General features: G+C 37.2%; 1 protein-coding gene across 11 annotated transcripts in view; it reads right to left on the bottom strand.

Annotated features, from left to right (window-relative positions):
- JMJD1C (jumonji domain containing 1C) overlaps positions 1-26,028 on the bottom strand; it is a 380,550-nt gene that overhangs the window by 283,897 nt on the left and 70,625 nt on the right. Inside the window, exons 2-5 of one of the 11 annotated variants that reach the window (XM_078345829.1) lie at positions 16,113-16,228; positions 15,335-15,437; positions 12,839-12,962; positions 9,486-9,858 (exon numbers count right to left, since the gene is read on the bottom strand). The exons of 8 other annotated variants lie outside the window; for them this stretch is intronic. The gene's annotated coding sequence lies outside the window, so the exon portion shown is untranslated. Of the gene's footprint in view, positions 1-9,485; positions 9,859-12,838; positions 15,438-16,112; positions 16,229-26,028 lie in introns of all 11 variants that reach the window. 2 more of the 11 variants (XM_078345828.1, XM_078345830.1) reach the window with 2 other exon arrangements.

The following is a 26,028-nucleotide window of genomic DNA, read 5'->3' as shown; positions in this document are numbered from 1 at the left end:
GCTGAACTAAGGAAGACAGCAACAGCATCAGCTATATTGTAACTACGAGGAAAAGACCAAGAGAACAGCCCTGTGTTCAAGCATCCTTAAATGATCACATCAACTCTAAAATGTCTACTTCTGGACATAGAAGGAAAACCTTATCTATTTTGTTAAACCACTGTTACTTGGCATTGAGGAAAAAAACAGCATGAGACAAAAACTTGAAAAGATCAGATACAAGTTCATAGTAACAAAAACACAGGGACCTAGAACAGCTATAAACAGCAACATTATTATGTTTATTTTACAGAACTTTGGGATTACACCTAAAAACAGAAATTCATAAGACTGATTACCTAAGATGACAACCACAATGCTATGAACATACCTTAAGCTAACTTTCAAGACAATTCGAAGACTAACTGAATGTTTTCCTCACACAGGAGATCTCAATAAAGATGATGCTTTCATTTACTGTCCTGAGCTCTTCTTCACTGTCAACCTACTGTAGGTTATAAATACAATAAAAATAATCTGTTTTCTTATATACATGGATCTCAAACAAGGGTTTTATTTATTTAGGTATCAGGAATTTGAGATATAGCAGCCATGGCTTAACTGCAACATCAGGAATAACTAATAATTCAATTATGTCATTCACAAACCATGATGTTAATATTCATATCTTATAAATAATGACAAATCTCAATCTCAAACTCTACTGAGCAAGAAACAATATACTTTCTTTTCTTTACTTTTCTATATTTTGAGACAGGGTCTCACTTTGATGCTCAGGCTGGAGTGCAAGGGGTGATCATGGCTCACTGCAATCTCGACCTCTGGCACTCAAGTGATCCTCCCACCTCAGTCTCTGACACTGTGTAGCTGACACTACACGCATGTACCACCACCCTCAGCTAATTAACTATTTTTTTGTACAGATTGGGTCCCAATATGTTGCCCAGGCTGGTCTTGAATTCCTAGCCTCAAGCAATCCTCCCAACTCATTCTCCCAAAGTGCTAGAATTATGAGTGTGAGCCATTGTACCTAGCCAATGTAAATTAAGTGAGTTCCAAAAAAGGGAAAATTGAGGTAACACTCTAGAGAGGGTACGCTCTGACTAAAGTAGGAATCTTTTCAGCTCAAGCTAAATGCTGAAATGCAAACAAAATGTTATTACAGTATAAACTTCTCAAAAGAAATCCAAAATCCAGTTTTTATGTTTCATGTCACAAAATTTAAATTGTCATATAAACCAACAAAATACTTCCATAAGCCAGTATTTTGCAGCTTTAGGGCTAACATCTATTGGGTACCCAATATGTACATTTTATTTAAATTTTAGTAACAAAAATCTAAAGTTTAATAAGCAGATTTCTGTTTTCAGTGAGATGAATTAGCAGAGTTGGCATTTATGTTTCTGCCTGAAACAACAAAAAACCTGGAAAAACAGATGAAACAAAAATTTTTAAGATGCAACATATGTTAACAAAGGGCAGTAGACTAGGAAATGGGAAACACATTACATAAGCTTTGTGATCATACCACTTTACTAACTGAATAGAGTTTCCAAACTATCATGCAAACAAGGGGGAAATCATATGGGACTCAGGAGCCTTTGTAAGTCAAGAAGGTAAGTCTAGAAAGAAGCCCTGGGAGCCTAAGACTCTGGAGTTCTCAAGACACAATACAGAGAGGAATAAACTACTGACAGAAAAATATTTCCAGAGGAGGTTCTCTCTAAGCAATGAAATAAAGATTGACCAACCTGAGCCAGGCACAGTGGTTTCCACCAGTAACTCTGGGAGGCCAAGGTGGAAGGATCACTTAAGCCCAGGACTTCAAGACCAGCCTGGGCAACAAAGTCAGAGCCTGTCTATTTAAAAAAAAAAAAAAAAGACTGACCAAGCCTATGTGCTTTTAAAGAGACTACACAAAGGTGGATGAAACAAATTGAAAAGATCAGAGGGTGAAATTCCCTAAGTTCACCTGAGCTTGGAATAGTTCCTGTTCCCGACAGTAGGAGTGATTAACTTCATAATTTACAGGGCATTGAAAATGCTAAGAAATGGCCGGGTGCGGTGGCTCATGCCTGTAATCCCGACATTTTGGGAGGCCGAGGCGGGTGGATCACGAGGTCAAGAGATCGAGACCATCCTGGTCAACATGGTGAAACCCCGTCTCTACTAAAAATACAAAAAGTTAGCTGGGCATAGTGGCACGTGCCTATAATCCCAGCTACTCAGGAGGCTGAGGCAGGAGAATTGCCTGAACCCAGAAGGCAGAGGTTGTGGTAAGCCGAGATTGTGCCATTGTACTCCAGCCTGGGTAACAAGAGCAAAATTCCATCTTTAAAAAAAAAAAAAAAAAAAAAAAAATGGTAATGGACAAAAAATTGCCCTAGACTAAAATCTGCTCTAAAATGCCCTCCTCACAATACTTCCTTATACCAGTGGCATAGCTTTAGAACACCAATTAAAATCTCACATTGTCTACGAAATATGTTTTATCTCTACTGAACAATGCATTCAAGTATTTGTATTTGGAATAAATAAGTTCCTGACATGTGATCTTCTCATATAAATTACCTTTTATCATTTAGCTGAGGTTGTAACTTACACTCCTTTACTACAAAGGTGGCATACAGATCAACTTGCTGTTTTCTGTATACATGCCATTATGTAACACATTGCTATTTTAGTGAGGTTCACTGTCATTCCACAACTCAGCAAAATCTCCTGCTTGAACAATTGCTAGTTGTGGCTTATTTTTTTTCTGGAAAAGAAAGTTTTACTTTTAATAGACTGAATAATTGAAAATAAAGAGGGAATGACTGGATAAATCAAATGAGTAGAACAGAGACAAAATTAGTATTTAATTTGGAAAGATTACAGTAAACACAAACTATAACAACAAATAGTTCAAGAAATGGAAAACGAAAAACTGGGGGAAGAAATTTCTAATTTCTGAGAATTAAGATGTGTTTCTAAGTTTTAGAATAGTCTATTGGCTCACAATGTTCTATGTGGTGACTCTCAAATACAAGCTGAAAATGACTTAAGAGTGTGCCAACGCCAGGCATGGGCTCACATCTGTAATCCCAGCACTTTGGGAGGCCGAGGCGCATGGATCGCTTGAGGTCAGGAGTTTGAGACCAGTCTGGCCAACACGGTAAAACACTGTCTGTACTAAAAAATAGAAAAATTAGCTGGCGTGGTGGCATGCGCCTGTAATCCCAGCTACTCTGGAGGCTGAGATATGAGAACTGCTTGAACTCAGGAAACAGAGGTTGCAGTGAGCCAAGATCACACCACTGCACTCCAGCCTGCGCAATGGAGCAAGACTCTGTCTCAAACAAACGAAAAAAGAGGGTGGCAAAATACCTGAATACTCTAAATAAATACCCAATATGGTGGAAAGGTTAGATTCTGTATTCAAAGGCAAAACCCTGAGATATTTTTACCTTATAGTATTATGTCAACAACAGTGCTTTGGAAGGCATTAATATCTATAAAAAAGTAAAAAGAAGCAATCTCAATATGCAATATGTAATCATAGGCCTTGAGAGAGTATTATATATGGAGGGGGGAGATGTTAAAGAGTATTAAAAATGCCTATTTAAGTAGTAGCCAAATTCAACACAAATTTCTGTTCTTTTTCACAAACTGCAAATTTCTATACACTAACCATAAACATTCACCTTAGTACAACGGGAATAACAATTCTTTAATTACCTTATGTTAATGGAACAGTTTCACAGGTGCCACACTGAGATAAAAAATAACTCCAGCTCTTAACTTCTCCAAGGTAAAATCATTCTTAAAATCACAAATCTAATTTTTCTGAAGCTACTTACTAGCTCTCTTGTGTAGCGGTGAGGCCTTTTCCTTACCATGATTTCAGACTTATATCCTTTCATCCCTAAAAATCAGTACTCTGAAATTTGAACAGCAGATTATATTAACCTATTATCCTCAACCAGTCATCCACCACACTCACTCATTCCCTAACATGTTATTCATCATTCCATTCAATATTATTTCTGTCCTAGTTTCTGTCCAATTATCATTTCTGGTGATTTCAGTATCCACAGTGACGAGTGTTTTAATTGTTCAATATCTCATTTCTTTGATTTCCCCTTGTTCAGTAATTTTGTTCACACCCTATCTCAACCACTGATTTACCAGGGCATACTCTAGACCAGAGAATCTTTAACTTTATTCAGGCAATATGAACCTATGAACCATCTTTCCAGAAATAAAAAAACCCTATCTTAGAACCCTATCTTGGTCCCAAACAGCAATTCCTCAAAAATCTTGATTTCAAGCATCTTTCTCTCTCTCACACCCCCATCTTCTATTTTTCCATTTAATATTCAAGTTCCCCTGGATCTAAGATTCATTGATCTCAACACAGTTTGTTATTAATTTCTTATTTTTTCACTTTTTTGCTCACCAAATGTAAAATCCTAGGTCTATCATTAGAATAATTCATTTACCCTTCTCTGAATGCATCTTAGTTTTCCAGCCAAACCTCAATCATCAATAAATCCAACTCTCTGCCTACTTCGTTTCTGTATCTAATCAATCAGCTGAACATAGCTGGAGATGAGTGACTGTAGGGAAATGAATGATGAATTCCTCAAAGATTAACGATGTCAGTTAAAAAATCATGACCATGTTAAGTCAGTTTTTGCTGTACATAACTTATTTCATTCAATCTCTACTCTGCTAGATGACTATTTCACAACTTCTTAAATCACAATGCCATCAGCTACTATTTCACTAAAAAGCAGAACCAAGTCACTCAAACCGGGAGGCGGAGGTTGCAGTGAGCCGAGACCACGCCACTACACTCCAGCCTAGCAACAATGCGGGACGGACGGACGGACGGACGGAAGGAAAGAAAGAGGAAGGAAGGAAGGAAGGAAGGAAGGAAGGAAGGAAGGGAGGGAGGGAGGGAGGGAGGGAGGGAGGGAGGGAGGGAGGGAAAGAAAGGAAAGACAAAGAAAGAGAGAGAGAGAGAGAGAGAGAGAGAAAGAAAGAAAGAAAGAAAGAAAGAAAGAAAGAAAGAAAGAAAGAAAAGCAGAACCAATCAGATTTCCACAAGCTCTCACCTCTTTGTCACTACCTATCTATCTACAGTATCTCTTCCTTCTTTTCTGTTACTAGGGAGTAAGTTTATGGTACTATCTAAGGCCAACTCTGCTACTATCTAAGGATAGTTCTAACAATTCTTCCTTAATTGCATCATCAACTTAATCCTATCTCTGAATTGTTTCCATCAACATACAAATACGGTATATTGTCTTCCATTCCATTCTAAAATCCCATCTTCCTCCTAATGCTCTGCTCCATTTCTTTTTCCAAATGCCAAGACTAATCTGTCTCTAATCTACTACCTCCAGTTCTCTATTAAACTTACTTCATCTGGCTTTTGTTCCCACTATTTCACTAAAACTGCTGATCAAGATTATCAATGATGCATTATCTAAAAGTGAATTGTAGATTCTCAGCTTTTATCTTACTTCACTCAGCAGCATTTGACAAAACTGGTAATCCCTCCTCTTTGAAACACTTACTCCACTAAACTTTCTGAATATTGCTTCTGAATTTCATACCTCCCTGCCTCTTCTTTCTCATCTACCTAATCTTTAAAAACTGCCCCAGGGTTTAATACTTAGATATGTTTATCTATATTCACTCTCTACATCAACTCATTCATTCTAACAGCTTTAAATGCCGTTTATATAATGACTCCTCCCAGATTCTCCAGCCTAGACCTCTCCCTTGAACTAATAAACGTGATACTTTGAGTAACTGCCTGTCTAAATAAGCACCTAAACTTATCTAAAAACCAGATTCCTAATCCCCAGTATTATTACCACTATCACCACTACTCTCCAAAATCTCTGCTCCTCCAGTCAATCCTCATCTGAAAAAAAAATGTTAACTCTATCTTTTGCAGGAGCCAAAAGTCTTAGAACCCATCTTTAACCCTGTATCTCACATCAGATGCAATTCAGCAACCCACTCTTAACAGTTGTTTTGGAAATAAATAAGAATCTGAGAATTTTTCACCACTTCTGATTGCTATCACCGTGATCTAATGCTACCACAGAATCATTACAATTGCCTCACCCCATACCCCAACAGTCTACTATCAACAAATAAAGTAGAGGGATCCTTTTAAAACCACCTCACTCGGCTTCCCATCTCATCCAGAATAAAATCTTAATCCTTAATGGTCTATAAGGTCCTTCAAAAACTATCCCGTTTCCCTTCTGATCTCTTCTTCTCTCCCGCTTTTCACTCCTCTCTTACCATACCACATTCACTGTTCCTCAAATATGTAGGCTTATTCCTAATCTCAGGGGTTCTGTACTTACTCTTCCTTATGCCTGCAATTTTACTCCAGACATCTACGTGACTAGCTAGCTTCCTTGTTTCTCTCAGGTTTTCACTCAAAAGTCACCTTCTCGGAGATGCATTCTCTGGCTATCTTATCTAAAATGTCACCTCTATCCCCACAACATTCATGCTATTATTTTCCTTTCTGGCACTTATCTCTATCTTACATACCATTCATCATTCTCATTTATCTTCTTATCTTTTGTCTCTCCTTCCATAAACTGATTTCCATAAGGGCAGCAATTTGGTCCACTTTGTTCACTACTGTATTCCCAGTGCCTGATATGTACACGGCATGCAATAAGTATTTGCTGAATGGGTTTTAAATCTGGGATTGCCCCCTCACACTTTAATCTTTTAACTGCCAACACCCGTCAAAGACTAAATAATATTGATATTTGAAGAAGCAAGTGTGAAAACGGTCTTCAAATACCACAGAATAAAGTATTAATGCCTATTAGTACTACTCAAAATTCTATCATGTTTTAAAGCCGTGTATTTAGATCGCACTAGCTTTCTTCTCTGTAGAACCAACAGGAAGTTATTGTGTAATGCTGTCCCTAGCTTTCACTGAAAATTATTTTTAAAAAGCCATATAAAGAACACCTCCATATAAACCACAAAACCATTATAAACATCACTTACTATTAATTACGACATTTAATATTAAAGAAAAAATACATTCTTTTTTAACTCAGAGCCAGGAAAAAAAAAATCTCTTAAAACATGTTTTTATTTTATGATTTACCAAATATATCCCTGACACTCACCAACTCCACACAAGTAACAAATTCAGAATTAAACACTTATTTGTTCATGCATCTAAGCTGTGGAGGATATTTCTACTGAACCAACTCCGTTTACATGGATGTTTTTTAAGGCCTTATTTACATTTTATCAATCTTATTCATAGTTATCCTTAATAAAAGTCACCTCAAATTATTTTATTTAAATAATTGACAAATAGACCATATAATTCTCTAATACTAGCATATGTAGACAACATGTATATCACAAAAAAAATCACTTGTTATGTAATGAAATCACTTCACTGACATATATACTGCAGTCTTTCTAGTCTACTGTCTATTTTTTTAGAAGTAATTTGACATAACAAAGTTAACTAGGAACTTATTTCTCTATCAGTTGCAAGAATGATGAAACCTACCAATAAGATAAAAGCGAGTATGCAGCAAAGGAATGAGATCCATTGATGTCTAAGGCGACAGTGAGATATAAAAGCAAACTTAATCTATAGACAGTGTAAAGAGACTGAGAAATGTAGGTACATTACAGAAAACAAATCAGAATTAATGATGGAGACTTTTTCAGTATCTATTGCCCACTCTGGGAGGCCAAGAGGCGGGTAGATCACCTGAGGTCAAGAGTTTGAAACCAACGTGGCCAACATGGTGAAATTCCCTCTCTACTAAAAATACAAAAATTAGCTGAGCATGGTGGCAGGCACCTGTAATCCCAGCTACTCAGGACTGAGGCAGGAGAATCGCTTGAACCTGGGAGGCGGAGGTTGCAATGATCTGAGATCACACCACTGCACTCCAGCCTGGGTGAGGTGACAAGAGCAAGACTCTGTCTCAAGAAAAAAAAATTTAAGGGAGTTACTCAAATCAGTAAGAAAATTCTGCAGACAATTTCAATAAACATCCAAACATTGATATCTGCCTTTATAATACCTCAAATGATTCTAATTACATTGTTTTTGCCTTCAGAAGTTTCTAATCAACAAAATTCAAACACATTCTCTTAACTTCCACCAAATAATGGTAGATATACAGCCTTTACAAAAAGTTTCTATGATCCACTTCTTAGAAACCCAGGAGACAAAAAGAGAAAGAACCACAACAATTCAGATTGTTTCTGAATATTGAAGAAATCTTAATTGAAGGTATCTTCCTTGAAGACTGAGCCTCAAGGTTACTGACCTTTATTACTGTACTGTCTATTGAAGTCTCCCTAACACCAACTGTGCACAACCAAGTTTAGTAAAGAAAACATAAAAAGGCACCGTGGTAACTGCTTCATAAAATTTCACTGAATTCATATAACAACTCTTTTAGGTAAAACAGTACCTATTTATAGATTAAAAAAAAAAAAAAACACGGTTCAGATAGATTGATTAATACAACTAATAGTTATGAAGTCAACCTACTATGAAGTCACTAACACAAACTTTTGAAAAAAAAAAAGTAAAAGGAAAAGTGCTCGAGGTCAGGGAAAACTTCTTGGAAGAATTATGCCTTAAAAGGACAGGAGGAATTAACCAGGCACAGAGTAGGTGAAATGGCAAAGGGATTGTAGGAAAAAGGGACAAACAGAAAAAGGCAGTGTGTAAAACAGTACTGTATATACAAATGAACTTAAAGCTCTCTTAAATCCATTGATTTAGAAGACCCACCCTTTTTTACATGGTTTAGACTGAGTCTTGACAGTCACCTCATTCTGTAACGCCTAAAGGTGTCCTTGGGTTCTCTCACCAGGACCCAGTATAACACAAAAGAAAGTGGACTCTGGAGTCATAGAATCTGGGTTCAAATACCAGTTATCAGTTATACTATGCATGTGCTTGAGAAATTATTCTAGCCTCTTTATTCCTCAGTTTTCAGATCTATAAAATGGAAAATATAACAGCAATGAACTTAGAAAGTTTCCATGGGGACAAACTAAGTTAATGCATATAAAGTGCTTAAGATTAAGACAATGTGTAGCATACAGCAAGTACTATATTAATGGAAACTAATACCAACTATTCCTCCCTTCCTCCTGCATTAGATCATAAGTCCTTCTCATAATTATCTCATTTTGAATTCTCTTTTCTCTGTATTCTCAAGCTTTACTTTTAAATGCCCTCTTTTCAGCTTTCCTTTTCTAAGCATCACCCAAATTTTCAACAAAATCACATCATAACCAGCTGTTAGCAAAAAGGGTTAACTCCAATATATGGTGGGAGTGAAGAAAACTCTGACTTTGGTCCTTTGTACCGCCATACTCAACTTTCTTCCTTTATTTTTATTCTCATTATTCAACTACTTTCAGTTCTCTGGCCTCAGTTATTCTATGGCTATTATAATTACCTTAATAAATATCTTTGTATTCTGCTCCTCTCAATCCTCTTCTCAACGTTAACAGCTTAGGCGTTTTTGAAGCAGGGGAGAGCCAAGTGAGTAACATCTACCAGACATGTAAACATGCAAGAATATTTATATAGCACCTGTTATTTGTTAAACATTATTCTGTGGACTACACATCTAAGATGTTAAATGTACATACTGATGACTAGTCAAACTAACTGGTAAGATCTTAAACTAGAAAGTCAGACCTGGTAAAATGATGTACAGACAAGCAACCAAAAATACTGTCCAAAGATTCAGGAAGGCTGATCAGGAGAGTTGGGTTTTGCCATTAAAGGTTAAAACGTATAGTGAACAAGTCCAGAAGTAGAATGTCCTAGATTGCCAGGGAGAAAAAAAGTAAACAATTTTTAAACCTGGGTATACATCATTTTGATATCAGTTACTCTCAATAAACCTAGGATACCAAAGAACTTACAACACAGTTTAAACTATATTACACGCATATACAAAATATATTAAGAAAGTTTTGAACATATATGAAGGATGTAAATGTAGTCATGTTTATTCTTTTGAATTTGACTCCAAAGAGCCATTAAAATTAAAATTTCTAAAAAGAGACTTAGATCATTATATCATCTACACAACTTCTAGCAATGCCGCAGAATGTTATGTATTTAATGCACATAAATGCCTTATAATTCAAAATGTAACCAACCAGAAAATGGAAAGAAAGTTTTAAAGATGGCATAAAAACGTGCCAAGTGTTTCTATTTCATACCAGACATTTCTTGTCTCCAGGCAAACATTCACATTATTCTCCTCTCTGGATTGTACTCCATTCATCAAACACAAAAAACTCTTACCCATCCTTTATATAATCCGGCTTCTCCATTAAGCCTCCCTGTCATAGAAACTATAATAATGCCACACTTTCATAATGTTCCTTCTCTTAATATCTATAGCACTTATTACCACATAATTCAATCCTTAATTATTCAGGTTTCTTCCTCCTAACACCAAATACATGATGTGTTTACCAATACCATTTCTCCAACTCTCTGATATCAACGAGGTGCTCTACAATTCAATTCAATTCTGACACTAACTACCCAGAGTTGGCATCAGACTCTACAGATTTAAGTCTCACAAGACTGCTGTTACTTCATAACACCAGTCACAAGCATGGGGTTCCCCAATCTTCTGACTGATCTACTGAACAGCAATAAATTGGGGGCTCCCATGACCCCTCCTCAGGTTTGGTAATTTGGTACAATAACTCACAGAACTCAGGAAAGCATTTGACTTACTAGATTATTATAAAGGATATAACCCAAGAACCACTAAATAGAAGAAATGCATGGGGTGAGGTAGGAAACAAAGGAGCTTCCATACCCTCTCTCATGGTGTCACCCTCTCAGCTCTCCAAATTCCATCATTTACAGGATTCTGTTTTGTTTGTTTGTTTTTTGTGTGTGTTTCTGTTTTGTTTTTAACACAGGGTCTCACTCTGTCACCCAGGCTGGAGTGCAGAGGCAGGATCTTGGCTCACTGCAACCTCTGCTTCCTGTGTCAAGCAATTCTCCAGCCTCAGCCTCCTAAGTAGCTGGGACTACAGGTGTAAGCCATGACACCCTGCTAATTTTTGTATTGGTTGTAGAAATGGGGTTTTGTCATGTTGCCCAGGACGGTCTCAAAGTCCTCAGCTCCAAGGCACCCACCCATCTTGGCCTCCCAAAATAATGGGATTACAGGTGTGAGCCACCAATCCCAACCTTTTTATAGAAGTTTAGTTACATATGCCACTGGTAATTTACTCTATCTCCAGTCACTCTCCCCTCCCCACAGGTTAGGGCATGAAGGTGAGAATGTTCAAAGTTTGTAATCAAGATTTGGTCTTTCTGGTGACCAGGTCACATCCTGAAGTTATCCAGAAGCCCACCAAGGGTTGCCTCATAGAACAAATGACACTCCTATCACCCCTATCACTCAGGAAATTCCAAGGATATCAGAAGCTCTCTGCCAGGAACTGGGAACAAGTAACAAACATATTTCCAAATATACTACAACTGTATACAGTAGTATGAATCAACTGCTGAATACCTACATTCATCACCTCTCTCCATTAGAAGTAGAAATTTCTTTAGAATGGGACTACATCTTAAATGCTATTAGCCTACAACACTGACCACATGCTTAATCAATACTTGATATTTATGCATTCAAAATATTTACTGAGAGTCAATTCTTAACAGTGACTTATGAGTCACTCAAACTATATTACATGCACACACAAAATATATTATGTGGTAATAAGTGCTATACATATTCAGAGAAGGAACATTATGAAAGTGTGGCATTATTATAGTTTGTATGATAGAAAGGCTTAATGGAGAAGTTGGATTATATAAAGGATGGGTAAGAGTTTTCTGATTTCATATATACATATTAAAGTTTTCTTTTCTTGGCTTTACCAGTTCTTTCAAAATAAAAATAACACATCTCAAAGAATTAAAGATAAATTTCAAAAAAATTCTAGCACATTTCTATCTAATTCAACAAATAATTATTGAATACCTAGTATCTTTTTGTTGAGACAGAGTTTCACTCTTGTTGCCCAGGATGAAGTGCAATGGTGCAATCTCAGCTCACTGCAACCTCTGCCTCCCAGGTTCAAGCAATTCTCCTGCCTCAACCTCCCAACTAGGTGGATTACAGGTGTCCACCACCATGCCCAGCTAATTTTTTGTGAATACCTACTGCCCAGCTAATTTTTTGCCAGTACCTACTATCTACTAAACAATGTTCTCAATACTGAAAATACAGTTTATCAAAGATGACAAAAGTCCATTTAATGGAGCAATTTAATTCTAATGCAGAAAAAGTACAATGATTAGTATGGCAGAAATAAGAGACAAGGGCCAGGTGCAGTGACTCCTACTTGTAATCCCAGCACTTTGGGAAGCTGAGGAGGGAGGATCACCTGAGGCCAGGAGTTCAAGATCAGCATGGACAACATAGTGTCACCCAGTCTCCACAAATTTTTTTTTAATTAGCTGAGTATGGTGGTATACATCTGTAGTCTCAGCTACTTGGGAGGATCACCTAAGCCCAGGAATTTCAGATTGCAGTAAGCTATGATCACACCATGGTACTCCAACTTGGGTAACAGAACAAGAACCAGTCTTTAAAATAAATAATTTTTATTTTAAAGAAGAAATAGACAACACAAATAGAGTGATATTTGGTGATAGATGATAGAAAATGTTGAGGGGAGTAAAGAGATCAAGCTTAGATAAGGTAGTCTTCAAAGAAGACCACAATGAGCAAGCATGCTAACATTTGAACATACTTACCTGAAAGAAGTGAAGTCATGTGGTTATCTTTGAAAAAAATATTCTAGACAGAGAAACAAGTGCAAAGGCCATACAGGGAGACCAGACCTGGCATGTTCAAGGAACAGCAAGAATGCCAATGTGGCTGGAAAAAAAAATACCCAAGTCAGAGAGTAACAGAAGACAGTGTCAATGTGGAATGACTACAAAGCAGGATATCATGCAGTCTCTCGGGTCTTAATAAAGCCTTCAGCTTTTATTCTTAAGCAATTTATAAGCCTTTGGAGGCCTTTGACCATAGAAGTAACATAATCTAACTATTTGCTATAGATACCACAGACTTTTGTGGGTACTAGTTAGGAGGCAGTTAGATATCTAGTTACAAGTAACTAGTTAAGTGGCTACTAGAAACAAACTCAAGAGACTGTGAAGAGGAAAATCTATGCAAAAGATAATGATAGTGTGAACTAGTGTAATGGTAATAGAAAAGATGACATGTTAGAATTTGAATTTCATTTTATTTATCTATTTATGAATGACAGAGTCTCACTCTCATACCCAGGCTGGAGTGCACTGGCATGATCTGGGCTTACTGTAGCCTCAACCTCCCAGGCTCAGTCGATTCTCCCACCTCAGCCTCCCAAGTTGCTGGGTCTACAGATGTGTACCACCACACCACCTGGCTAATTCTTTGTATTTTTAGTAGAGACAGGTTTTCACCATGTTGCCCAGGCTGGTCCTGAATTCCTGGACTCAAGTAATCTACCCACCTTGGCCTCCCAGAGTACTGATATTACAGGTGTGAGCTACCGCCCCCTGCCTGGCATCTGAATATATTTTGTAGATAGAACCAACAAGACTTTGCTGACAGTTTGGACACAGGATATGAGAGAAAGGAGTCCAAGACGAATGCAAGAAACCTAAACTAGAAAGATGGAGTTGCTATTTACTGGATGATGATGACTCAGAGCAGAGCAGATTAGTATCAGGAGCTCAGCTGTGGACATATTAAGTCTGAGATGCCTATTAGACATCAAAATAAAAACAATGAATAGGCTGTTTCAATAAGAGTCTGAGATTTAGGGGAAAGATCCAAACAAAAACATAAATATAGAAGTCTATGGCATATAGATAGTTTTAAAGGTTATAGGAATACATATGACCAAGAACAAGAGCGTAGATAAAAAAGACATCCAAGAAATTGGCCCTTAAAGGACTGTAGATATGAGGAATCCCTTCCAAGAAGAGGCAAGAAAGACAGATAGGAGAAAAACCAAGTGACCATAAAGTCCTAGGATGCAAAATAAACAAAGTACTTGAAGGAAAAGAAGGCAATTACCATATTAAATACTGCTGATAGGCCCAGTAAAATGAAGACTGGGAAATAATACTTGATTTTAAAAAGAGGAGGTCACCTGCAACCTCGATCACAGCAGTTTCCTTGGAGTAATGGGGACAAAAGCCTTCCTAGAGCAGGCGCTCAAGTCATAATAAGAGTCGAGAAACTGGGGACAGTCTGTATAATACCAATCACATTACAAGGCTAAAGAAGGCAAAGACAGACTGGGCAAAGTGGCTCACGCCTGTAATCCCAGCACTTTGGGAGGCTGAGGCAGGTGGATCACAAGGTCAGGAGATCAAGAACATACTGGCCAACACGGTGAAACACTGTCTTTACTAAAAACAAAAAATTAACTGGGCATGGTGGTGCATGCCTATAGTCCCAGCTACTTGGGAAGCTGAGGGAGGAGAATTGCTTGAAACCAGAAAACGGAAGTTGCAGTGAGCTGGGATTGCGCCACTGCACTCCAGCCTATTGATAAGAGTGAGACTCCATCTCAAAAAAAAAAAGAAGTAGGCCAGGTGCGGTGGCTCACACCTATAATCCCAGCACTTTGGGAGGCCAAGGCGGGTGGATAACGAGGCAAGGGATCGAGACCATCCTGGTCAATGAGGTGAAACCTTGTCTCTACTAAAAATACAAAAATTAGCGGGGCATGGTGGCACGTGCCTGTAATCCCAGCTACTCAGGAGGGTAAGGCAGGAGAATTGCTTGAACCCGGAAGGCGGAGGTTGCGGTGAGCCAGGATCGTGCCATTGCACTCCAGTCTGGGTAACAACAGGGAAAATCCATCTCAAAAAAAAAAAAGAAGAAGCCAAAGATTGAGACTATTGTCCTTACAAACTAGAGATTCCAATTTATCAGGAATCACCAGTAAATTCCTATCTTTGCAACATATTCTGTTATTATTATATTTATGTTTCAGGTTATCTGTGAGGGATAGGTATAATTCTAAGGACAAAATATCTGTGAGCATTTTATAATCAGAAAAAAAGTGACAAAACAGCATTTAAATAAAAATTCATCTTCTCAAGAGACTCTTAAGAGGAAGGAACAGTAAATGTTAATAGTCACATTTTTATCAAGAAAGTTTCTCAAGCTTGAACTCATACACACAGCCTCCCACAGAGCACAGCACATCCCAAAAGCACTCAAAGGTTTATAGCTTCCCTGACCTTAATTCAGTTCTTCTCCATGTTCCCACATTATTTCTACCACGCTTCTCAGAAACCTCCTCTTTATCACCAGAGTAAAAAGCAGGCTACAGTATCTGGAAAACTTTGGAACAGAGGAAGAAAAAGCTATTAAAGGTACAAAATGGTAATGCATCTAGATTCTGCTTCATTTTTATTTTTGTCTGTAATAAACTTCAACATATGCCAGACCTCTTTCATTTCCCAATGAACAATTAAAAAAGTGAGCAGTCAAATTTCACTAAGCTTATATATTTTCCTTCACATCTGCTGGGTACTCTAATGTGAATGATAACATTCCAAATTATTTAGAAGGACAAAAATAATAAAGGTAACAGTTTATAGCCTGAAAAGATCAAATCTTATTTTCTACACTTCTTTGGCATCGATATTACAACTCAAAAGAATCAGCAGTATAAGTGTATTGTCCATCTAATTGGGATATGTCAAGCACGGGGGAAGGTGAAAGGCAAAAAATAAAAATAAAAAATAAAGATAAAAAAACACTTTAAAGACAAGATATAAGGAGTTTAAGTGCTTCCATTCACTATTCATTTGTGAAAATCAGAACTCTTAAAAAATAAGAAAAAAAAACTTCCCAGGCCAGGCGTGGTGGCTAACACCTGTAATCCCAGCATTCTAAAGGGAGGCCAAGGCAGGGGAATCACTTGAGGTCAGGAGTTCAAGACCAGCCTGGCCAAAATGGCAAACCCTGTCACTACTGAAAACACAAAAATTAGCTAGGTATGGTGGCACACACCTGTAATCTCAGCACTTGGGAGACTGAGGCAGGCAAATCGCTGGAACCCAGGAGTCAAGGGTTGCAGTGAGCTGAGACCATAACCGCTGCACTCCAGCCTGGGTGACAGAGCGAGACTGTCTCGAAAAAATAGAAAGAAAAAACATCCTTAAAACAAAGTCTAACAAAGTATTGTCAAAGCCTGAATTACTGCTTTTCTGTCCTATGTAAAAAATAATAAAAAGGACATAATAGACAATAAATTCATACCTAAATCACCTATCCTCTTCCCATCTTTTGTGTATTATTGAATTTAGTAAAACTAAACTACTTTATTTTAATCTTATCTTATTCTAGACGGAGTCTCATTCTGTCAGCCAGGCTTGAGTGTAGTGGTGTAATCTCTCACTGCAACCTCTGCCTCCCGGGTTCATGGGATTCTCCTGCCTCAGACTCTCAAGTAGCTGGGATTACAGGTGCATGCCACCACACCCAGCTAAGTTTTGTATTTTTAGTAGAAACAGGGTTTCCTCATGTTGGCCAGGCTGGTCTCAAACTCCCAACTGCAAGTGATTCACCCGTCTTGGTCTCCCAAAGTGCTGGAAATACCGGAGTAAGCCACTGCACCCAGCCTCAATACATTTTAAAAGATCACAAGTACCTTGGCCAAGAATTAAGAAAGTATAACCATTTGTTGTCTGAAGTGGATACATTCTAACCTGTTATTTCCTCAACACTACCAACATTACCTGAAGGAAATACTTAAGAAAAAGTCAGTTTGCTATTCTCCAAATTTTAATCCTTGCTAAAGTAGAGTTCTAGAGAAATAAAATCGTTCTCAGAAATTTGACATAGGAGAAAAATCATTTGAGAATGAAGTCTATTGCAGAGAATTAAAAGAACTCTATAGATGGTCTACATATATATCATGCTGTAGCACACTGTGATTTTACTGAATAGATACAGCATTTTGAAAAAGCAGTGTTTAAAAGAAATTGATACTTCAGCAGGCTGGGTGCAGTGGCTCACACCTGTAATCCCAACACTTTGCAGGCTGAGGTGGGCAGATCACGAGGTAAGAGTTCAAGACTAGCCTGGCCAACATGGCGAAACCCCATCTCCACTAAAAATACAAAAGTTAGCCAGGTGTGGTGGTGTGCACCTGTAATCCCAGCTACTCAGGAGGCTGAGATAGGGGAATCACTTGAACCCAGGAAACAGACGTTGCAGTGAGCCAAGATCGTACCACAGCACTCTAGCCTGGGAATGACGGGGCAAAATTCTCTCAAAAAGGAAAAAAAAAAAAAAAAAAAATATATATATATATATATATATATATATAAATTTAAAGGATTCTAATATACACTTGCTTTATATAGTAAATAACCATCACTAAAATGTTTCTTTAATGTGTATTTTGAATGAGAAATTTTTGCTACAGTTTCACTTGAAGATGAACTGGTACACACAATCTTAAAGTGAAATTCTGTAAAATAAATATACTTCCACTGATTACAATGATAAAACAAAAGATATGATAAGAAAATAACATCTTGAACAGTTTACTAACACTTTAGGCAAGATTTAAGAAGCTGGTAACATTCTTATTTCACTTTTTCTTTACAACACTCTTCATACATTTAAGGTCTACTGTAACTTTGTTAAGCCTATGAATGAAAAAAGCTACCAAGCTATTACATGAGCTAAAAATATATAAAGGGAAAAGATTACATTATTTTTATTCCAAAAGTTGTATCTAGAGAAACCAGTAAGTAAAACATATGTATTCATGATTCAGGCATTTATCAATATACACCTAAGGGTCAAAATACATAATGTCTAAGAAAAAAACCTAACAGACACAGGACCGGTATGAAGAAAATCTTATCCACTGCAGAACATTAAAAAAATCGACACGAATAGCTGGAGGAATAATACATGTTATTTGAAGTGCAGACTCAGTAATGAAAAGATATTCACACTTCCTAAATAAAACTGCACATAATTCCAAGCAAAGTTAGGCCAGGTGTGGTGGCTCTTGCCTGTAATCCCAGCATTTTGGGAGGCCAAGGTGGGAATGTCACTTGAGGCCAGGAGTTTGAGACTAGCCTGGGCAACACAGGGATGCTCCAACTTGAAAAAAATTTAAAAATTAGTTAGGCATGGAGGTACACACCTGAGGACCCTGCAACTTGGGAGGCAGGGATGGGAGGATCACTTGGAACCAGGAGGTCCAGGTTCCAGTGAGCTGTGATTGTGCTACTGCACTCCAGCATGGGTAACAGAGTAAGACGGAAAGGAAAGGAAAAAGGAAAAAGGAAAGGAAGGCAAAATGTGACCAGGGTATTTGTGTGAGAAAGGGAAATAAATAATGAAAGGCATCACAAAATATTTTTTAATGAAATGCAGTTAGTCAGGTGCAGAGGTAAACATCTATAGTCCCTGCTAGTTGGGAGACTGTAGCAGGAGGACAATTTGAGGCCAAGAATGTATAAATGGATATTCATACACTGATGTTCACAATAGCATTATTACCATTATTACCGTGACTCTGTCTGTGAATAGCTAAGGGACTACTGCCTGGGCAAAATAGTGAGATCCTGTCTCTTAAAAAGAGAAAGTAAAAAAAAAAAAAAAAAATTACATATCATAACTGAGATTTATGGCTAGAATGCAAGGATGGTTCAACACACAAAAGTCAATAAATATGCGCATAGACTAAAGGGGAAAAAAATCTTATGCTCATCTCAATTGAGGCAGATGAAGCATGTGACAAAATTCAACATTTTTTCATAAAACACTCTACAAACTAGGAAAAAAGGGAAAATACAACATAATGAAGCCCATGTATGAACATCCACAGCTAACATCTTACTCAATAGTGAAACATTAAAAAGTTTTTTCTCTAAGATCAAGAGCAAGACAAGGATACCTGCTGTTGCCACTTCTATGCAACATAGCATTGGAAGTCCTAGTCAGAAACTTAGATAAGACATTCAAATTGGAAAGGAAGACGTAAAATTATCTCTGTTCAAAGATGACATCATTTGTTATCTACAAAACCCTAACAAGTTCACACACATAGGAAACAAACTTAGAACTGATAAATTTAGCAAAGTTACAGGATACAAAATCAACAAACATAAATCAGCTGTGCTTCTATAAACCAACAATGGACAATCTTAAAAGGAAATTATGAAAGAAATTCCATTTTCAATAACATTTTTTAAAAAAACTAAGAAACCAAGGAGACAAATGGCTGGTACATTATAAAATATTGAAGGAAATTAAAGACACAAATAAATGTAAAGACATCTGCATTTGTGGATTAGAAAATTTAAGTCTATTTTCTATTTAAGTCTATTTTCAGCACCACCCAGCGCCATCTACATATTCAATACATATATTTCTCTATTTATATCTCCATATTTTCTGCAGAAATAGAAAAAATCAATTCTGAATTGAATCAATTCAATTCTGCGGAAATACAAAAATTAACTCTGAATTCTTAATTGAATCCACATGGAATCGCAGCAGACCCCTAACAGTCAAAACGATATTGGAAAAGAACAAAGGTGAATAACTCACACTTCCCGATTTCAAACTTACTACAAACCCAGAGTAATCGAAAACGCTGCAGGACTGGGATAAAGACAGATATACTGTTGGTCCTCTGCATTTACAGATTGCATTCATGAATTCAACCAACAGATCAAAAATATTTGGAAAAAAATAAAAAAATACATAAATTTGAAAAATATAGCATAACAACTATTTACAGTGTGTTTACACTGCATTAGGTATTATAAATACTACATGACATTTACATTGTATTAGGTATTATAAGTATACTAGAGATTACTCAAGTATACACAAATATACAGGTAGGTTGCATGCAAATACTATGCCACCTTAAGGTTGATAATGCACTTGACCGTCCATGGATTTGGGGATTCTAATCAACCCCCACAGATACTGAGAGACAATTGTATAGACGAATAGAATAGAGAGACCAGAGAAAACCCCCTGCATATATGGCCAAATAATTTTCGAAAAAGGTGCCAAAACTATTCAATGGAGAAAGAACAGTCTTTTCAATAAATGGTGCTGAGAAAACAAGACAACAGACGTAAGAAAATAAAGCTGGACCCTTATCTTATACTGTATGCAAAAGTCAATTAAAACTGTATCAAAGAACTAAACCAAGAGCTGAAACTATAGAAGACTAAGAAGCAAATGTAGACAGGAAAGCTTCAATTGACATTAGATTTGGCAGCAACTTTGGGAAATGACACCAAAAGCACCGACAACAAACGAAAATAAGAGACGTGATACACTGAACTACATCAAAATTTAAAATTTTTCTGTGCATCAAAAGACATTATCAAGAATGTGAAAAGGCAACCCACAGACTAGAGAATATAGATCTAATCGTTCATCTGATAAGGTACTCATATCCAGAATATGTAAAAAAAACTATAACAAAGCAAAACAAAACACTGAATCAAAATTGGAGAAACGTAGACATTTCTCCAAAGGAGACATACAAATTGTCAATACACACAGGAAAAGATGTTCAAAATCACTTATCACTGGGAAAATTACCATAATGAAATACCATTTCATACCCATTAGGACGGCTAATTTGAAACAAACAACTCCTAGGAAATAGTAACTGTTGACTAGTGTGGAGAGAAACTGGAATCCATGTTACTGTTGAGAACATATATAATGGTGGATCCACTGTGGAAAACTGTACAGTGGGTCCTCACAAAACTAAACAAAGTTACCACATGATCCAGCAATTCCAATTCTGGGTACATACTCAAAGGAAGTAAAAAGCAAGGACTTAAATAGATATGTATATACTGATGTTCATAGGAGCACTATTCATAATAGCCAAAAGGTAGAAGCAACCCGAGTATCCATCATCAGATGAATGGATAAACAAAATGTGGTATATATACATGCAATGGAGTATTACTCAGCCATAAAAAGAAATAAAATTATGATACTTGCTACAACATAAACCTTGAAGACATTATGCTAAGTTAAAATAAACCAGCCACAAAAGTACAAATATTGTATGACTCCACTTTTTGAAACACAGGCAAATTCACAGAGACTTTACATAGCAAGTTTCCGTTTGCAATAATAAACTTCTGACAATGGACAGTACTAATAATTTCAAAATAATGTGAATGTACTTAAACTGTACACTTAAAATGGTTAAAATGGGCGGGCAGGGTGGCTCTCACCTGTAATCCCAGAACTTTGGGAGGCCAAGGCAGGTGGATCACAAGGTCAGGAGATTGAGACCATCCAGGCCAACATAGTGAAACCCCATCTCTTTTGTACTAAAAATACAAAAATTAGCTGGGTGTGGTGGCACAAACCTGTAATCCTAGCTACTTGGGAGGCTGAAGCAGGAGAACTGCTTGAACGAGAGAGTCAGAGGTTGCAGTGAGCAGAGATTACACCACTGCACTACAGCCTGGCAACAGAGAATGAGCTGGGCATGGTGTCTCATGCCTGTAATCCCAGGACTTTGGGAGGCCGAGGCGAACAGATCACTTGAGGTCAAAAGTTTGAGACTAGCCTGGCCAACATAGCAAAACCCAACCTCTACTAAAAATTCAGAAATTAGCTGTGTGGTGGCAGGTGCATGTAATCCCAGCTACTTGTGAGTCTGAGACATGACAATCACTTGAACCCAGGAGACAAAGGTTGCAGTGAGCCAAGATGGCGCCACTGCACTCCAGCCTGGGTGACAAAGCAGACCCTGTCTCAAACAAACAAAAAAAATGGTTAAAATGTTTTCTGTTATGTAAATTTTACCAAAATAAGAAAAAAATTTTAAAGAATGTCCATTATTGAAAATGAAGAGTAATGAACAGATTTGCCTTACCTATTAAGCTTCTGTTAAAACTGCACTAAAATACTGATCTTGTGGTACAAGAAACAGAAAGATAAATGGAATATAATAGAAAGTCCACAAATATTCCTAAAATATATCAAAAGACAAAGACATTTTATATTATTGGAGAAAAAGTGAATATTTTAAAATATTATTTCAAATTAGAAAATTTCTTAAGCTGAAACAATGTCTGATATCAAAGGAAAAATTTTACTGATCCTCTGTGTCTGTCAAGCAAAGCCATAGAGACGAATGGTACTGTAAGTAGTTAAAAAGGGCAAGAGACTAGGAAAAAACTTGTAGGTGAAAAAGAAACAATTTTTTTTTTTTGAGGTAGAGTCTCGCGCTCTGTTGCCCAGGCTGGAGTGTGTGTAGTGGTGCTATCTCAGCTCCCTGCAGCCTCTGCCTATTGGGTTCAAGTGATTTTCCTTCTGCAGCCTCCCAAACAGCTGGGACTACAGGCATGTGCCAACATGCCCACCTAATTTTTGTATTTTTAGTAGAGACAGGGTTCACCATTTTGGCCAGGCTGGGTCTTGAACTCCTGATCTCAGGTGATCCACCTACCTCAGTCTCCCAAAGTGCTAGGATTACAGGCTTAAGCCACTACACCCAGCCTCCAATTCTTTTTATTTCTATCATGTCCATTTTTTTTTTCTCTTATACTAGTCAGATAATTACACACTTTTTAAATTTTTAATTCTTTTAATGGTTACTGGAGAATAGTCGTATGGGCCAGGCTTGGTGGCTCACGCCTGTAATCTCAACACTTTGGGAAGTCAAGATGGGTGGATCTCCTGTGGTCAGAAGTTTGAGACCAGCCTGGCTAAGATGCTGAAACCCGGTCTCTACTAAAAATACAAAAATTAGCCAGGTGTGGTGGTGTGCACCTGTAGTCCCAGCTACTCTAGAGGCTGAGGCAGCAGAATCGCTTGAACCCAAGAGGAAGAGGTTGCAATGAGCCAAGATCGCACCACTGCACTCCAACCTGGACAAAAAGAGCAAAACCCTGCCTTAAAAAAAAAGAGAGAGAGAGAGAACAGCTGTATCTAATGGAACTTTCTGCAATGATGGAAATTTTCAATATTTGTACTAAGACTGTGGACATTAACCATGTCAACCAAGGATATAAAATGTGATAGAGCTCTAAAAGGAGAAATTTTTTTTTTTTTTTTTGAGACTGAGTCTTGCTCTGTCACCCAGGCTGGTGTGCAGTGGCATGATCTCAGCTCACTGCAACCTCCACCTCTCTGGTTCAAGATTCTCATGCCTCGGCCTACAGAATAACTGGGATTACAGGCTAACACCACCATACCCAGCTAATTTGTTTTTTGTAATGGAGTTTCACTCTGTTGCCCAAGCTGGAGTGCAGTGGTGCGATCTCAGCTCACTGCCACCTCCACCTCCCAGGTTCAAGCAATTCTCATTTCTTATGCCTCAGTCTCCCTGGTAGCTGGGACTACAGGCATGTGCCAACACACTCGGTTAATTTTTGTATTTTTAGTAGAAACAGGGTTTTACCATGTTAACCAGGATGGTCTTGAACTCCTGACCTTAAGTGATCAACTCACCTTAGCCTCCCAAAGTGCAGAGATTACAGGCATGAGCTACTGCACCTAGCCTGATTTTTAATTTTATTAATTTAAAGTGCCACACACAAGTAGTGGCTATTATACTGAAATGTACAGCTCCATAATTCCCCACATAATTAATATTGTTGATTGTATCCTCATGGTATAGTTTAACAGGTTCCTCTACCTCCGTATGCCCTGTAAACTGTTGTCAGAATCTAGAAGCTTGACTATATTCAGCTTCAATTCCTTTTGGCAAAAAAACTTCGTAAGTTGGACTGTGTACTTCCTATTGTATCGTTATCAGAACACCTATAACATGATTATTTTCCTTTTGATGATGCTCAGCTTGATTACATATGCATGGGAAAAATAAGACTGTGTATCAGTTCATATCTTTTATTTTTAACAAAAAAACTAACAAAAACATAAGAAATTAACAAAAATTTTTTATTTAAAAGAGATACAGAATAAACTAGACTGACAAGACAGGGACAGAAGTGAGATTATTCTAAATATACTTTCGTATGTTGTTGTGGTACTCGATCAAAAAAGCTAATGAATTTTAGTACAGATTCTTGTCCTATACTCATCTAAGATTACAGTATCTGGGTATGAGGTCTAGAAAAAACCCATTCAAACATGTTTCCTCCACAATTCTGCATGTTAAAGCTTAACCCCGTCCACTGGGACACTGCAATGAATACAAGAAATAAAAGGTTGACAATCATGAACTTTAGTCATATTTATTATTAGTTTCTTCTCCATTAGGTTCCACTGATCACTAAACAGATACATACTTGAACATTATTTTAATCTTTTGTAGAATTACCCTCATCAAATGACACTTCATAATGACACATTGGATTCTTTCTTACCAGGAAACAGCTCTTCATTTGCTATTTCCCTTGTATTAAGCTTTGTTGTTGTTGTTGAGACGGAGTCTCCCTCTGTCACCAGGCTGGAGTGCAGTGGCGCAATCTTGGTTCACTGCAACCTGACTCCCTGGTTCAAACAATTCTCCTGCCTCAGCCTCCGCAGTAGCTAGGACTACAGGCACAGGCCACCACAATCAGGTACTTTTTTTTTTTTTTTTTTTTGTATTTTAGTAGAGACGGGGTTTAACCATATTGGCCAGGATGGTCTCGATCTCGTGACCTGGTAATCCACCCACCTAGGCCTCCCAAAGTGCTGGGATTACAGGTGTGAGCCACCACATCCAGCCCGATTTTTTTTTTTTTAATTAGAGAAAAGTTTCTCTCTTTAAAAATGGCTTATTTCCTTCTCTGTGAAAAAAGAACTGTGTAACCTAATTTTCTGGCCTATGAAATCATTATTAAATAAAACTGATAAAATCAATGATGTTCTAATTAAAGGGGATGAAAATGAGAATTCAGTATTCTCAGGTTTCTTCCTTGTCTCCTATACCCTCTGGTCACTTAGTTTTCCAAGATATCAAAGAAAGCAATCCAAAAAGGGAGTAGAACTTAGTGAAAAATACTCTGAAAATAAAGGGTGTTTTAATTTATCACAATTCTTAATTTGCTCTTAACACTGAGAAATTCAGAGGCAAATTTAATGCAATATTATAGTAACTGTTATAAGCATATATGCTTGTTTCCCTGTTATATTTAATGGTTCAAGGGCCTTAAAAATTATTTCTGTTATATAACCATGTGTATATGTTTGTATATTTCAAAACCATTATGGAAAAATGAAATGCAAATAGTCTATAGTCATATTCGCAACTTACTCTCTTTATTCAGATGTACAATGTAAAGTAAAATGGTTTCCCTTAAAATGGTTCACTTTGGTATTAAGATATGATCAGAGATTTTGAAAGTTAAGGCAATAAAACATTTTAAGGCATAGTGGAAACACTCTAAAATAAGCTCTACATAGTTTTATCAGTGTGATTTTAAAGAAGAAAAAGAATATACACCAAATAATCATATGATGTTATTCAACACATTGGACTAGTTCATCAACTTTAAATTCTTATACAAATATTTTACCTAGTCCTGTATTGCACCAATGTTAAGATTCCATCTATGGAATCACAATATAGGGAGGAAATAATTTCTATGTTAAATATACATAAAGCCATTTTATATTAAATAACAACACATTAACATACTGCTTCCTTCTTTGATATTCCTTTGAGCCTAAAGACTTCTGGATCTTAAACTCATAACTTTAACGGATGGATCAGATGTTCCAGCTCCTAAGTGTCAGTCTTTCACAAGAAATGAATTAGTCACACAGACCTCTTCTAGCTTTGAAAACTTCTAAAATCTATTCTAGGAATGCTGATTATTTCTACTGCCATGTTAACATTTTCTGGCATGTTATATGCAAACTTCTACGTTCAAAACACATAATTTTCATGAGCAAATAGCCACAGAGAAAATAATGGAAGAAATCTGAAATGATGAAGAAGCCAAATTCA

The sequence above is a fragment of the Callithrix jacchus genome, chromosome 12 (genome assembly GCF_049354715.1).
Source record: "Callithrix jacchus isolate 240 chromosome 12, calJac240_pri, whole genome shotgun sequence".
NCBI classification, from domain to species: Eukaryota; Metazoa; Chordata; class Mammalia; order Primates; family Cebidae; genus Callithrix; species Callithrix jacchus.
Note: the sequence above shows the minus strand (reverse complement) of the source record. Positions and strands in the feature narration are given on the sequence as shown.